Source organism: Triturus cristatus, chromosome 6, assembly GCF_964204655.1.
Source record: "Triturus cristatus chromosome 6, aTriCri1.1, whole genome shotgun sequence".
Taxonomy (NCBI): Eukaryota; Metazoa; Chordata; class Amphibia; order Caudata; family Salamandridae; genus Triturus; species Triturus cristatus.
Window position 1 is genome coordinate 1817850888 of NC_140589.1, and position 16742 is coordinate 1817867629.

Below are 16742 nucleotides of genomic sequence, written 5' to 3' on the forward strand. Positions count from 1 at the left end.
CCGGATGAACCGGGAGCAGCCTGAAAGCCGACTTGATATCGCATTTTGCCATGCCTGCAGCTGCGCCCGCGGTCACAACGAGTGACATGGCGACGTCAACTGAGGAGTATGACACCGAAGCAGCGTCCTCATCGATAAAATCATTGACTGACGACCCCTCAGGCCATGACAAATGTTGAATCAGCCGAAACTGCCCTTCCTCTTTCTTGGGCACTACACCAATCGGGGAAATGATCAGATTATGAACTGGCCACTCTCCAAACGGGCCAGCCATCCTCCCCTCCTGCACTTCTTTACACAGTTTCTCACGCACCACCAGGACGTGTTCTGAGGCGGATTTCAAATTATCCGCCCACCTTCTCTGCCAGGGCCCGTGGTACCCCAGATGAAAACCCCACCTGAAACCATCAAGAATTGTCTGCTTTGCCACCAAATCCCCGTAACCCTTCAATGCATCCTCAAGCTGAGCCAATTTAACTGGCGTAGGAGCCCTTCGGCCCAGAACCCTGTGCACCCCTACCTCCCCGACCACCCTGTGACTGCTGCGCATTGCCAGACATCCCTGCGCCTGTCTGCTGCCCTTGCTGCTCACCTGATGGCCTAACACCCCAGCAGTTGACGAGAGAGTGTCGCTTGCCGCACTTGGAACACTCGTGCTTATATTTGCAGTACTCCCGCGTACATAAGCCTTTGTTGAAATCCCAACAAGCTCCGACCCCAGACTGTGACGCGGCTGAGCCTCCCACCCCTCCCCGGGTGGGCTTGCCCTGAAAGGGCCGGTAAACTAGAGGCAAACCACTAGCCGTGAAAATAGTCTTACCTCCTGGTGCAGCCCCCATAGTATGCTGCCACAAATCATTATCAAGCTCACCCCACTTTGCCTCCGAGTCCCAAGCCATACGGGCCCGAAATTCCTCATCATACTGTGCCCAAGCATACCCATTGCCTGTAATCTGGGCCTTCCGTATGACGTCCATATACTTAAATATGGCCACACAGCGCTCGGGAAATTTCTCACAGTATACGCTGGCATAGATCAAAAATGCCGCCGTCCAGTTCTCAATCGTCAGCGGCACCTTAGGGCGCTTCGCCAATTCATACTCCTCCTCCTTAGAGCCCTCCTTAGATCTCACCTCCCTATGTAATAGCTTAAGAAGTTCCACATATTCGCCCTTCCAAATCCGCTCCTTGGTCGCTAACATTAAATGGGCACCTAGAGGCTTAGTCACCCCCATATAAGGGAGCTTCTTAATCTTCAACTCCTTGCTCTGAGGCTTATCCTTAACCTCACTTACCTCCATATTGGACCCTGCCTCTACCTTCGCCCCCAGAACCGCTCCCTCCGATCCCGTACCAACACCTGCGTCTTTCACATATTTTCCTTTGTATAACCTCCCCTCCAAAACACCCCCATCCCCATCTTCCCCCGACCCCACAGACACCATAATTGGTTTGGCCCGTGGTTTAGCACTCTCACCTGGCTCTAAAGAGGGTGTGCGGACCGACTCCGACCGCCTCGCCGACCTCTCAGAATGATCCCTCGGAGGATGCGCCCTCGCCTGCGGGCCGTGCACTCCTTTGGATTTCACCACCACTGGCTGTGCAATGTGTGCCGCACCAGACAGCTGTAACATACTGCGAGAAACATTAGAGTGCCCCCCCTCCTCACAGCCCCTTATTTCCCCCTCCTCAGGGCTGTCCTCCTCATAATCAAGCAAGAGTGGCTCATCCACCATCTAATCCTCTGCAGCAAAATCCACCACACGGGCCTTACCGGACCCAGATTTATGCCAACCGGCCTCTGCGGCCTTAAAACCAGCTTGCGGGGGAGCCGACTGTACACGCCGGTCCTCCCCTCTACCTTGAGCAACATAACCATCCATCTCGTTTGAAAAATCCGAGCATCTTGAACGCCGTGAAGGTGGGGCCAGCGAGGCCGCGCCGGACCTTCGTGAGCTGGCCGCGACGGGCTCCCCCGTTGGTACGGAATGTGCCGCGCAAGGCCTCATCCTCCCTTCTCCTCGGCGATACTGGGCCGCACCTCGCCCTACCGAGTCCGCTGCGCTGCTACTCTTCTTGACCTGAAAAGAAAAAGTTTGGACTGGTGTGCTGGGTCCCTGCAATCTACCCGCGCTGCCCGCCCTATGCTCACCTGACAAACCCTCTCTAGACTGCCGACTCCCAGAAAAACCCGCCTGCACCCTACCGTCCACAAACGCCGGCGACAAGCCCTCCTCATCCCCACTCCAATCCAGCATTGCCTGAACCACCGCAGACGCTTCTCCCGTCGCCCGCAATACACCGCCAACCCGCGAACTTCCCCGTGCCCCTGCCCCCGACTCCAAATCTCCCCCGCGCCCCCGGACCTGGCACGAGCCGGACGCCGCTTCCCCCCCACACCCCCGTATCCCCTCAGACCAGGAGGGAAAAATATCCAGACCGTCCCAAGCCCGCTCTCCCCCAGCTGGCTCCAAATCCCCAAACGCCATCACCTCCTCCTCACTCTCTCCAACACTCACTCCTGCCCCACCCCTACCTTCCTGAACCCCCAGAGAACGAAACCCCCCCCCACGCGATGACACAGGGGCCCGCGAAACCCCGAAATCCCCCGAAAAAAGGAAATCCTGCTGAGCCCCACCCCCCCACCTGGGCCCACTCCCCTTCCCCCAAAGAACTCGCCCCTACAGACCCCGGCCCACCCCTCGTAGATAGAGGGGGGGAAAACAATAGCGGGCTCCCCCCTCCCGAGGCCCCCACCACACCTCGCTCTCCCTCATCCCTAGACCCCTCGAAAAAACCAATGCCCTGCCCTACGCTATCCCGCTCCACAAAAGCATCCTGTAAAGAAAGCGAGGCCCCCTGCTGGGCCCTCCCGCCCCCCGCGCCGCCGACTCTGGCACCCACCTCCCTGACAGCATACGTGCGAGGAGAACACCCGGCACGCGCCACACGCGCAACCTCTCGACCCGCTCCGCGCCCGTCACCGCCCACCGCCTCTGACTTATACTGTGCCGGCGCCTCAGGCAAAGAAGAGGAACGCCTTTCATATACGCGACCTCCCCCGCGCCTACCCCTCACCGCGGGGGAAGAATACGAGCGCCCCGCTGACGCCGGCCCCTTAAAAACCATCTCTTCCGCGCACCAGCCCTCCCTACCCTCCTCACTCACCCCTCCAAACTCCCCAACCGGCACAGGCGTGCTCCGCTGTACGCCGACAGCTGGGGCCGTCTTCCGAGCGCGCTGACGGCCCTGTTCACTCACCACCATGGGCTTCATGCGCTTCGGCGAAGTACACGCCGCCACCGACCGCTGCTACGCCAGCGGAGGCCCGTCGCATAGGGCGCGACGGCCCCGCCACCTCACCCACGACGAGGTCCATCCGGCCCGCCTCACTCAGGAGCCTGAGGGCTTCCAACACACGGTAATCACCTTCCGCCATTACTAACAGCAAAATTAGCACTAACCACACTAACTAGTCCTGACAAAAAACACCAGACTAGCCAAGCTCCCAGCCACCAGGTCACCAAACCTAAAATGGTGGCCGGGAGCGGGCGCCCAAGGCATTTATACCTGGGCTGATTTGGTTAGAAAAAGGAGCCCAAATTCGAAAAAGGCCGCGCGGAGCCAGCCACGCCCCCCCCACACGCCCCCTCCCAAACTGCCCGGGGGCGGGGACTCCCTTCGGTCGCCACCCCCCCCCAAGCCCCCCGTGTCAGCGGACGCACAGCAGATGTTGGTGAGGCTTCTGCCGCTTGACAAACATGGCTATTGGCGATTATATGTGTTTGTGAGAGTCACTTGTGCATAATTTTGAAACCTCCTCTACTGAATTTAATCTCATATCACTTGTGCATGATTTTGAAACCTTCTCCATAGAATTTTAATCTCACCTGCTTTCTTGCACTCGTCTGTTCCACCATGGCTGAGCGCCGATTGTGTGGAGGGCGTATTAATCTTCAAGGCCACTCACTGCCAGTTCTTCAATTCCGGGTGTCGGAGGGGGCGGTCTAGTTTTTCTGCTCTCTCTTCCATTTAAACCGATGTGTCAGCCAATGTGCAGCGGATGTTGGTGAGGCTGCTGTCGCTTGACAAACGTGGCAATTATATGTGTTTGTGTGTTACTTGTGCATAATTTTTAAACCTCCTCTACTGAATTTTAATCTCGTATCACTTGTGCATAATTTTTAAACCTCCTCCATAGAATTTTAATCTCACCTGCTTTCTTGCACTCGCCCCATACCACCACAGCTGAGCGCCGATTGTGTGGAGGGCGTATTAATCTTCAATTCCGGATGTTGGAGGGGCGGTTTAGTTTTGCCACTTTCTCTTCCATATAAACTGATGTGTCAACGGACACGCGCAGTGGGTGCGCCTAAGGCAATTTGGTCTGCACCCTTCCACGCCTTGACAACGCCAGACATGCTGCCGGATTGGCCAGCTGCAAGCAGGTTTACTCCTGGGGGGATTTATTTTCTATCATCAAGAGGGTCCGTCTATGTGACCATCCAGTAGGTGTTCCGCCTGAGGGCCCCTTCTGTTGTAGAAGTTGTGGATTTAACTTCTGGGCTGTTGCATCTCCTCTATCCCCCTCTGCACACCCTGTTAAACTCCTTAGTTTAAACTGCCGCTCTTTAGTAAAGCACTTGCAAAAGTGTACGATCTGCTGTAATATGAGTCACCAGATATCCTCTTCCTTACAGAGTCATGGCTCACAGCTGACACGGAGCGTGAGCCTGGTCTGGCTCTGCCCCAGGGTTTTAACATCGTGACCCTCAACAGAGGAACTAGAGGTGGTGGCATTGCTATTATCTTTAAATCTAGTTACACCAGCACTCTTATTAGTGAGGCCCGGGTGGGTTGTGAGTGTGCGCTCTTTAAGATCGCCTTTAATGCCATCTTTACTATGTCTGAGCTCCAGGCTTACCGCCCACCTGGCCCTTCTAAAGAGTTTAAGGATGCACTGATTGAAGCAGCAGGCTCACTGGCTATTAGATCGGCCAACATTAGCATTATTGGTGACCTGAACTTGCACAGATAACAAACATGATTGTGACATAGGCAGCTTTCTATCAGATCTTGCCACCCTCCAGCTTACACAACATGTCCCAGGCTGCACGCACTCTGCTGAACACCTGCTAGATCCTGTCTTCCCCAACCTATCCACCCTGACAGCCAACCCACCTGTTGGAAGGCGTACCCCGAGGAGTCGGCGAGACCACCAAGGGGGGCCCTCACACTGTATGAAGTAGCCGAGCGCTGCCGAGAAGTCTCCTGAGAGATCCTTCTCCTATCACGAACTAGCACAGTAACACCACCACACAGGACTCAAGGAGGTTGTCTTACGACAAGCAATTCTTTATCAGCAATAAAAAGGTTACGAGGTCAATATTTACACGAAGGGATCGAGGGATCCACCAAAAGTCTCAGTGTCTCTTTGGAAGGGTAGGGGTAGCGGGACAGTCTTTGGCAGGAATGCGGTACGAGGGTACCTGGGGCCCAGTTCTTATCCTCAAGCTGGAGGACCTCCGGATCTCGGAGGGGTCGAGCCGCGACGGCGTCAGCAGGGCTCCGGCGTACAGTTCGTGGAGAGCCGCGATTCAATCAGCAGGGCTCTCAAGATGGTTTCTGCTCAGCTCGAGCCGCGACGTCGTCAGCAGGGCTCCGAGGGAGGTTTCAGCGAGGTTGGGCCGCGACAGCGTCAGCAGGGCTCCGATGTTCCAGGTGGTTCAAAGGGTTCACAAGAAGGAGCCGCGACGCAGTCAGCAGGGCTCGTGATGGTTCCGACAAGAGTTCTTCTCCGTAGGGTCAGCCGCGATTCAATCAGCAGGGCTCTCGACTCCGGGATACAACTGCCGATCTGTGGCGGGGTCGCCCCAGATATAGGTCTGGAGCCCTTTGATGTCCGGACCCATGCGCCCGGGGGGGGCGGAGAGGCCGGGTGGAGGTGGCCAGACGCCCAGCAGGAGAGGCGCCAGGCCCAAGGGAGTTGCAGGGCGATCACACCTCGAGAGGGGAGGACAGTTGGGGGTCCCATCGATACTGTCCTCCGCCGGGGGCGATGAATGGTTCGTGCGGCACCCCCTGGCCAGTCCGTGGTGCCTGGATGTCGGGGCTTCGCTGGGGTCGAGGCCGGGTTGAGCGGGGTCGCGCTGGCTGGTGCACAGAGTCACGTGGATGCCAACAAGATGGCGGAGCCACGAGGGGTATGCGACCGCGTGCAGCTCAGGATGAAGGGCCTTGGTGCAGTTCAGACGGGTGGCCCGTGAAGGCCGGGGCGGGGAACGGGCACAATCCATGGGGTTAAGGACCACGCCACAAGGCCGGGTCCAACACCACCTATCCCGATGAGTTGGTCTGACCTCTACCTAGTACCCATGGCACTTTTGAGAGTAGAGCCCCTCCAGAGGGCAGCCCAGAATTCAGTCCTAAAATGCCCCTGGCATAAACTCGACGTCAAACAGTTTCATGCCCTCCTCCTCCATACACCTAGCTTGCTGGATGACCCAGATGCGGCTGAAAAAGCCTTATCTGATTGGATTCTGCATTCCCTTGACACGCTTATTCCTGTCAAGAGGTCGGAGAGCCGTGACAGTCACTCAAGCCCTTGGTATAATAGTAATCTGGCCACGTTTCGGAAAGCCTGCAAAAGGATGGAATGGCCGTAGAGACGAGACTACAATCCAGTTCTGAAGGGGCTGTATCGGGCAGCCATTAAAAACTACCAAAGGGCCATCCAGAAGGAAAGAGTGGCCTACTTTGCTGACAAGATCAGAATTAGCAGTAAACCTGCTGAATAAATATTCATATTATTTAAAGATCATAAAGCTGCAGGGCAACCCATAGCCCCCCCCTTTCTCCTCCAACCAGCAATGGGAAGATCTCGCCGCCTTCTTCATTAAGAAGGTCGAGAACATCTACAAGACCTTCTCCCACACCGTGATTACAACAGGCCCTGTAAATAGGCCTCATGCTACCCCCCACACACTGTCTTCCCATCGATCTCCCAAGAGGAGATGCATACAATCTGTAAGAAAGTTAAATCAGGCTCTCCTGCAGACCCTCTTAAACCAGAGCAATTCCTTAAATTATTGCTACTGCTTCGCTCGCCTTTTTGTAAGCTGATCAATATGTCCCTATCCAAAGCAGTAGTCCCCAGGGCCGGGAAACGGGCCATGGTGGTTCCCTTATTAGAGAAACCTACAGTGGATGCATCCAAACCTGAGAGTTTTCGTCCTGTTTCTCTCCTGCCATGGGTATCTAAGATCGCCAAAACCTATATCAATTCCATTCTTACAAGTTTAATCGAAAATACCAATCTGCTTGACCCGTCTCAGAATGGTTTTCGCCCTAGTCATAGCACAGAGACTGCCCTCCTAGCTGTAACCGAACATCTGAGGGATGCATTAGATGCCAGGTGAACATCAGCACTGATATTACTGGATCGTAGCCCTGCATTCAACACTGTATCCCACCAGATTCTGTTGCAGCATCTGGAGTAGGCTCGCATTGAGGGCCGGGCCTTAGGTTGGTTTGCCTCTTTTTTTATCTGAGAGAACCTTTTAAGTGTCGGTCCGTCCTTTCAGCTCCCAGGCATATGCTATCGAACAAGGAGTTCTGCAGGGCTCAGCTCTGAGCCCAACTCTATTCAACTTATATGTTCAACTATTAGCGGCAGTAACCAGGAGTAGAGGTCTAACTGTGTTATCTTATGCTGACGATACCCAGCTAGTGGTGGCACTATCAGACGACTCCGCGCATGATGCACTTAAGTTCAGGAGCGATTTAACAGCCATAGCTGATTGGATGACTACCAACTGTCTCCAGCTAAATGCAAGCAAATCTGAGATCCTGCTAGTGGGGAGAGACACTGAGCTGTGGAGCGAGCGCTGGTGGCCTTCGACTCTGGGCGGTTTGCCTGCTCCTAAACAGGCGGTCAAAAACTTGGGAGTATGGGTTGACTCTGCCCTTAACTTTCAGGTCCAAACTAAAATGGTAGCTGGGACCTGTTTTGGACTTCTGCGTGGGCCCAAACCACTGCTGGGTTTCTTTGACCCCACAGTCCGTCAAGTCATCATCCAGGCCACCATTCCATCGAGGTTGGACTACGCCAATTCACTTTATCTAGGGGCTAATAAAGCTGAGATCCTACACTTGCAAAGGGCACAAAATGCGGCTGCCAGGACTCTTCTTGTCCTACCGAGAGCCTGTCCCACAACTAACGCCATCCGCAGACAACATTGGCTGCCGGTGGCGAAACGTATAGAGTTTAAGTCTCTCTGCATCACTCACAGAATCATGAATCTCCACTCCACAGACATATGGGTGAATCTCCTCTCACTCTACACACCCACCTGTCAATTACAATCTATGGGCCAGCATCTTGCTGTTGTCCCCCGGGTGAGGAAGGTGCGTGCGGGAGGGCGCTCTTTTCGTGTCCTCGCTGCGAAGCTCTGGAACTCTCTTCCTGTCTGTATCAGAAGTATCAACAATCACACTGCATTCCACACTGCATAGCAATAAAAACTCATCTCTTTCCGACACTAGAGGTCCGATGTTCTCTCTCTCAGTCGCCTCTTTCAACAGCTGAAGTTGTCAGCGCTGGGACGCCCCTTAGCTGGGGCAGCTGCGTGCTTTACAAAACTCATAACATAACATTTGTACAAGCCATGCCACCAATAATTTTTCTGGAGTAACGAAATAGTGGCTGCCACACATGCATGTGCAGAAGCAACACCTTCAAGAGCAGTTATCACTAAGGCTAGCCTACGGTCTTGGTTTGGAATCAGATGATCACCAACCACTGAAATTGTAGCAAAGGGAACGTTTTGTTCACTCAAATGATATATATATTTAGCTGAAAAGCCCCTAGGTAAAGGGGTGCCATTGGGTGTAGCATTAACAGCAGCTAGCATATCATTGTCTACCCTCGTATGAGAACGAGTAGTCTCTGCAACTGTTGCAGTCGCAACTGCAGATTTGGCCACTTCTTCTGCCTTAGAATTCTCAATTATGTGTGGTCCCACATGTTGACTCACTGTATGACTGACATGAGCCTGTGGCCACCCATCCTTAAGGTCTGCTACCTTCACCCAAAGCATTTTATGCTTTATTGTGTTGCCTACTGAATCTTTGAATCAATTTTGGTGCCAATAATGCAAATTGTCCCTTACAGACTGGATACAATAATACAAATCACACACATAGGTGCCGATTCCGATCGTCGGACGGAGCGTTTTCTCCGTCCGACTCGTACCCGGTAAAAAGACCGTACAAACATGCAAGTACGATTCGTACGGAAACACCATTTCCGTACGAATCGGAAAAAACACCGACCGACGAAAAAATACATACGAATGTGATCCGGGACAGCGCATACGCGACATTTGTACGGAGTTAGGCAGCTGTTTACTTACCAGCAAGTACGATTCGTACCGACAGCACTCCGGACAGCAATATTTTTACGGCACCCAAAAAGTGCCGGAAAAGCTAAGTGCGCCGCAAAGCGTGAGGAAATGGGGCCGGTACGCGCCGAATACGCCCCCAGCCCCTGTGTGTACACGCCGTACCCACAGCCCCCCCGTGTGTACGCGCCGTACCCCCCGCGGATGTACGCGCAGTACCTCCAGCCCCCCCGTGTGTACGCGCTGTACCCCCAGCCCCCCGCGGATGTACGGAGCGTACCCCCACCCGTGTATGTACGGAGCGTACCCCCACCTGTGTATGTACGGAGCGTACCCCCACCCGTGTATGTGCGGAGCGTACCCCCACCCGTGTATGTACAGAGCGTACCCCCACCCATGTATGTACGGAGCGTACCCCCACCCATGTATGTACGGAGCGTACCCCCACCCGTGTATGTATGGAGCATACCCCCACCCCCATATGTACGGAGCGTACCCCCACCCGTGTATGTACGGAGCGTACCCCCACCCGTGTATGTATGGAGCGTACCCCACCCCGTATGTACGGAGCGTACCCCCACCCGTGTATGTACGGAGCGTACCCCCACCCGTGTATGTACGGAGCATACCCCCACCCGTGTATGTACGGAGCGTACCCCCACCCGTGTATGTACGGAGCATACCCCCACCCCCGTATGTACGGAGCGTACCCCACCCGTGTATGTACGGAGCGTACCCCCACCCGTGTATGTATGGAGCGTACCCCACCCCGTATGTACGGAGCGTACCCCCACCCGTGTATGTACGGAGCGTACCCCCACCCGTGTATGTACGGAGCGTACCCCCACCCGTGTATGTACGGAGTGTATCCCCACCCGTGTATGTACGGAGTGTACCCCCACCCGTGTATGTGCGGAGCGTACCCCCACCCGTGTATGCACAGAGCGTACCCCCACCCGTGTATGTATGGAGCGTACCCCCACCCGTGTATGTGCGGAGCGTACCCCCACCCGTGTATGTACAGAGCGTACCCCCACCCGTGTATGTACGGAGCGTACCCCCACCCGTGTATGTACGGAGCATACCCCCACCCGTGTATGTACGGAGCATACCCCCACCCCCATATGTACGGAGCGTACCCCGACCCCCGTATGTACGGAGTGTACCCCCACCCGTGTATGTACGGAGCGTACCCCCAACCGTGTATGCATGGAGCGTACCCCACCCCGTATGTACGGAGCATACCCCCACCCATGTATGTACAGAGTTAGGCAGCTGTTTACGTACCAGCAAGTACGATTCGTACCGACAGCACTCCGGACGACAATATTTTTACGGCACCCAAAAAGTGCCGGAAAAGCTATGAGCGTGAGGAAAAGGGGGCCCGGTACGCGCCGAATACGCCCCCAGCCCCTGTGTGTACGTGCCGTACCCCCAGCCCCCCCCATGTGTACGCGCCGTACCCCCAGCCCCCCGCGGATGTACGCGCAGTACCTCCAGCCCCCCCGTGTGTACACGCCGTACCCCCAGCCCCCCGCGGATGTACGGAGCGTACCCCCACCCGTGTATGTACGGAGCGTACCCCCACCCGTGTATGTACAGAGTGTACCCCCACCCGTGTATGTGCGGCGCGTACCCCCACCCCCATATGTACGGAGTGTACCCCCACCCCCGTATGTACGGAGCGTACCCCCACCCGTGTATGTACGGAGCGTACCCCCACCCGTGTATGTATGGAGCGTACCCCACCCCGTATGTACGGAGTGTACCCCCACCCATGTATGTACGGAGCATACCCCCACCCGTGTATGTACGGAGCATACCCCCACCTGTGCATGTACGGAGCGTACCCCCACCCGTGTATGTGCGGAGCGTACCCCCACCCGTGTATGTACAGAGCGTACCCCCACCCATGTATGTACGGAGCGTACCCCCACCCATGTATGTACGGAGCGTACCCCCACCCGTGTATGTATGGAGCATACCCCCACCCCCATATGTATGGAGCGTACCCCCACCCCCGTATGTACGGAGCGTACCCCACCCGTGTATGTACGGAGCGTACCCCCACCCGTGTATGTATGGAGCGTACCCCACCCCGTATGTACGGAGCGTACCCCCACCCGTGTATGTACGGAGCGTACCCCCACCCGTGTATGTACGGAGCATACCCCCACCCGTGTATGTACGGAGCGTACCCCCACCCGTGTATGTACGGAGCGTACCCCCACCCCCGTAAGTACGGAGCGTACCCCACCCGTGTATGTACGGAGCGTACCCCCACCCGTGTATGTATGGAGCGTACCCCACCCCGTATGTACGGAGCGTACCCCCACCCGTGTATGTACGGAGCGTACCCCCACCCGTGTATGTACGGAGCGTACCCCCACTCGTGTATGTACGGAGTGTATCCCCACCCGTGTATGTACGGAGTGTACCCCCACCCGTGTATGTGCGGAGCGTACCCCCACCCGTGTATGCACAGAGCGTACCCCCACCCGTGTATGTATGGAGCGTACCCCCACCCGTGTATGTGCGGAGCGTACCCCCACCCGTGTATGTACAGAGCGTACCCCCACCCGTGTATGTACGGAGCGTACCCCCACCCGTGTATGTACGGAGCATACCCCCACCTATGTATGTACGGAGCATACCCCCATATGTACGGAGCGTACATACATGGGTGGGGGTACACTTCGTACATACACGGGTGGGGGTACGCTTCGTACATACACGGGTGGGGGTCCGCACCGTACATCCGCGGGGGGGGCTGGGGGTCCGCACCGTCCATCCGTGGGGGGGCTGGGGGTCTGCACCGTACATCCACGGGGGGCTGGGGGTCCGCACCGCACATCCGCGGGGGGGCTGGGGGTACGGCGCGTCCATCCGCGGGGGGGGGGCTGGGGGTACGGAGCGTACCCCCACCCGTGTATGTACAGAGCGTACCCCCACCCGTGTATGTACGGAGCGTACCCCCACCCGTGTATGTACGGAGCATACCCCCACCCGTGTATGTACGGAGCATACCCCCACCCCCATATGTACGGAGCGTACCCCGACCCCCGTATGTACGGAGTGTACCCCCACCCGTGTATGTACGGAGCGTACCCCCAACCGTGTATGCATGGAGCGTACCCCACCCCGTATGTACGGAGCATACCCCCACCCATGTATGTACAGAGTTAGGCAGCTGTTTACGTACCAGCAAGTACGATTCGTACCGACAGCACTCCGGACGACAATATTTTTACGGCACCCAAAAAGTGCCGGAAAAGCTATGAGCGTGAGGAAAAGGGGGCCCGGTACGCGCCGAATACGCCCCCAGCCCCTGTGTGTACGTGCCGTACCCCCAGCCCCCCCCATGTGTACGCGCCGTACCCCCAGCCCCCCGCGGATGTACGCGCAGTACCTCCAGCCCCCCCGTGTGTACACGCCGTACCCCCAGCCCCCCGCGGATGTACGGAGCGTACCCCCACCCGTGTATGTACGGAGCGTACCCCCACCCGTGTATGTACAGAGTGTACCCCCACCCGTGTATGTGCGGCGCGTACCCCCACCCCCATATGTACGGAGTGTACCCCCACCCCCGTATGTACGGAGCGTACCCCCACCCGTGTATGTACGGAGCGTACCCCCACCCGTGTATGTATGGAGCGTACCCCACCCCGTATGTACGGAGTGTACCCCCACCCATGTATGTACGGAGCATACCCCCACCCGTGTATGTACGGAGCATACCCCCACCTGTGCATGTACGGAGCGTACCCCCACCCGTGTATGTGCGGAGCGTACCCCCACCCGTGTATGTACAGAGCGTACCCCCACCCATGTATGTACGGAGCGTACCCCCACCCATGTATGTACGGAGCGTACCCCCACCCGTGTATGTATGGAGCATACCCCCACCCCCATATGTACGGAGCGTACCCCCACCCCCGTATGTACGGAGCGTACCCCACCCGTGTATGTACGGAGCGTACCCCCACCCGTGTATGTATGGAGCGTACCCCACCCCGTATGTACGGAGCGTACCCCCACCCGTGTATGTACGGAGCGTACCCCCACCCGTGTATGTACGGAGCATACCCCCACCCGTGTATGTACGGAGCGTACCCCCACCCGTGTATGTACGGAGCGTACCCCCACCCCCGTAAGTACGGAGCGTACCCCACCCGTGTATGTACGGAGCGTACCCCCACCCGTGTATGTATGGAGCGTACCCCACCCCGTATGTACGGAGCGTACCCCCACCCGTGTATGTACGGAGCGTACCCCCACCCGTGTATGTATGGAGCGTACCCCACCCCGTATGTACGGAGTGTACCCCCACCCATGTATGTACGGAGCATACCCCCACCCGTGTATGTACGGAGCATACCCCCACCTGTGCATGTACGGAGCGTACCCCCACCCGTGTATGTGCGGAGCGTACCCCCACCCGTGTATGTACAGAGCGTACCCCCACCCATGTATGTACGGAGCGTACCCCCACCCATGTATGTACGGAGCGTACCCCCACCCGTGTATGTATGGAGCATACCCCCACCCCCATATGTACGGAGCGTACCCCCACCCCCGTATGTACGGAGCGTACCCCACCCTTGTATGTACGGAGCGTACCCCCACCCGTGTATGTATGGAGCGTACCCCACCCCGTATGTACGGAGCGTACCCCCACCCGTGTATGTACGGAGCGTACCCCCACCCGTGTATGTACGGAGCATACCCCCACCCGTGTATGTACGGAGCGTACCCCCACCCGTGTATGTACGGAGCGTACCCCCACCCCCGTAAGTACGGAGCGTACCCCACCCGTGTATGTACGGAGCGTACCCCCACCCGTGTATGTATGGAGCGTACCCCACCCCGTATGTACGGAGCGTACCCCCACCCGTGTATGTACGGAGCGTACCCCCACCCGTGTATGTACGGAGCGTACCCCCACTCGTGTATGTACGGAGTGTATCCCCACCCGTGTATGTACGGAGTGTACCCCCACCCGTGTATGTGCGGAGCGTACCCCCACCCGTGTATGCACAGAGCGTACCCCCACCCGTGTATGTATGGAGCGTACCCCCACCCGTGTATGTGCGGAGCGTACCCCCACCCGTGTATGTACAGAGCGTACCCCCACCCGTGTATGTACGGAGCGTACCCCCACCCGTGTATGTACGGAGCATACCCCCACCCGTGTATGTACGGAGCATACCCCCATATGTACGGAGCGTACATACACGGGTGGGGGTACACTTCGTACATACACGGGTGGGGGTACGCTTCGTACATACACGGGTGGGGGTCCGCACCGTACATCCGCGGGGGGGGCTGGGGGTCCGCACCGTCCATCCGTGGGGGGGCTGGGGGTCTGCACCGTACATCCACGGGGGGCTGGGGGTCCGCACCGCACATCCGCGGGGGGGCTGGGGGTACGGCGCGTCCATCCGCGGGGGGGGGGCTGGGGGTACGGCGCGTACACACGGGGGGCTGGGTGGTGTTCGACGCATACCGGGAACCTGTTTGGACGTCTCCATCGTTGCTATAGAAGTTCGCTCTGTACGGTGTTTTTTCCATACGGTTGTACATTCGGACGGACGGGACGGATCGTACTTGCGCGCTCGGACTTCAGATTTCCGATTCGTACGTAAAACTGTCCGGGGACGTGTCGGACACTTTTCCCGACCCGAGGACGTGTCGGGGAATTTACCCAATGCGATTCGTATGGACTTTTTAACATACGAATCGTACTTGCCAGTTTGTACGGGACTTGTACGATTCGTACGGAAAAAAATCCGGATACGATTCGTACGGGGAAAATTTTTAACGGATCGGAATCGGCACCTAAGTGTGGAGAATTCGGGATCCATATGTTCTAGTGCAAGCAACAAGGCTTTTAGTTGAGCCAACTACGCAGCGAGGTCCCCTAAGGACTGCGTGCAACATTTGTGTGGTTGGAATCCTACATCCCACAAAGAACAATGGTGCATGCCGCTGAATATTGGTGCTTGGTACCTACAGCTAGCAGGTTGGGCTGAACCATCAGTATAAAAAATATAGCTATACTGATCAAGAGGCAAAATATTGCCGGGCATGGGATAAACATGCTCATATTGAAGAATTTCTTGCGTCTGTAGAGAATGGTCAAAGATGAAGCCTACATCAACAGCTGTTAAGGATGTAGCACAATTAATCCATTTAGGAGGGCTTTAGCATTAGAAACACTTGCTTTGGTAACATACTCTAAAGCCAGAACAGCAGTAGCGACAATAATGCTTTTCCTTTGTGCAATTGGCTGTTCCTTAAGTATAGCTATCTTCACCCTAGTCAGTATTTTCTCAGTGGATGCAAAACGCTTTTCTACACTGAAATATAAATTGGATTTATATGCAATCAGAGCTGTTTTACCTTTATTAAAGGTGATATAGGTAAAGCCTCTCAAAGATACAGATGACCAGCTTTGTTGTGTTGAAACCTGTATGTAAGTGACACGTTGCAAGCAAGTCAGATTGTAGTGATCTGAGTATGTTTGTGTGTTTTGATGTCCAATATCAACTAAAAAAATCAGGATGAATTAACTCATACAATGATTTAATGTGCTGTGCATAATCAGGTATGTTGGTTCTACCAAAATTAAAAAATCTTAACAAGCATTGCAGTTTCTGTAGAGTGTTTGGATGCTGCAGGGGAGCACACTTATCTAGGAAGTGTGGTGCAAGGCTTTTACCTTTGTGTGTAAGTTTGTAACCTAAAAGTAGGGCACTTAGAAATGCTATATTAGATTTCTTAAAATTGAACTTGTAGCAGGAATCCATAAACCCACAATTATGCGTTCCACCCTGGCCAAATGTGTGTTTTACTCATCATCCATCAGGTAGATATCATCTACACATAACAATGCATCGAGATTAATATCTTGAACCACTCCCCAGTCTCCTTTCTTGAGCCCAGCACTGTTCCTATACCCCATAAGGAGTCAAGAAAGCGATGCTGAACGCCTAGAGCCAAGAAGGCAGTGCAATCTCTGCTTTGAGGTGCTATATTTTTGCAGAAAAAAAACATTGGAAATATCCAATGCTGTTTTATTTTTTTTACGGACTATGTTATTTATAAGAACCGTACTGTGTGTATTTTGATTTGCAAATGTGCGTGTATGACTGTTTGAATATCTGTAGTCTAAGACTATGTAAAATGAATGATCCGGGTTTTGAAACAGGAAAAAGGGGATTATTAATTTGAGAGACAAAATGTTCAATTACTCGCTGATTCTCCAGCTGGGAAAATATTTCTGTAACGGGTGCTTTAGTATCGTGTTTTATGGTATTTTGAGGTTGCACATTTGGGCTG

General features: G+C 55.4%; 1 pseudogene; it reads left to right on the forward strand.

The window, feature by feature from the left end:
* LOC146822084 (fucolectin-4 pseudogene) overlaps positions 1–16742 on the forward strand; it is a 252151-nt pseudogene that overhangs the window by 216061 nt on the left and 19348 nt on the right.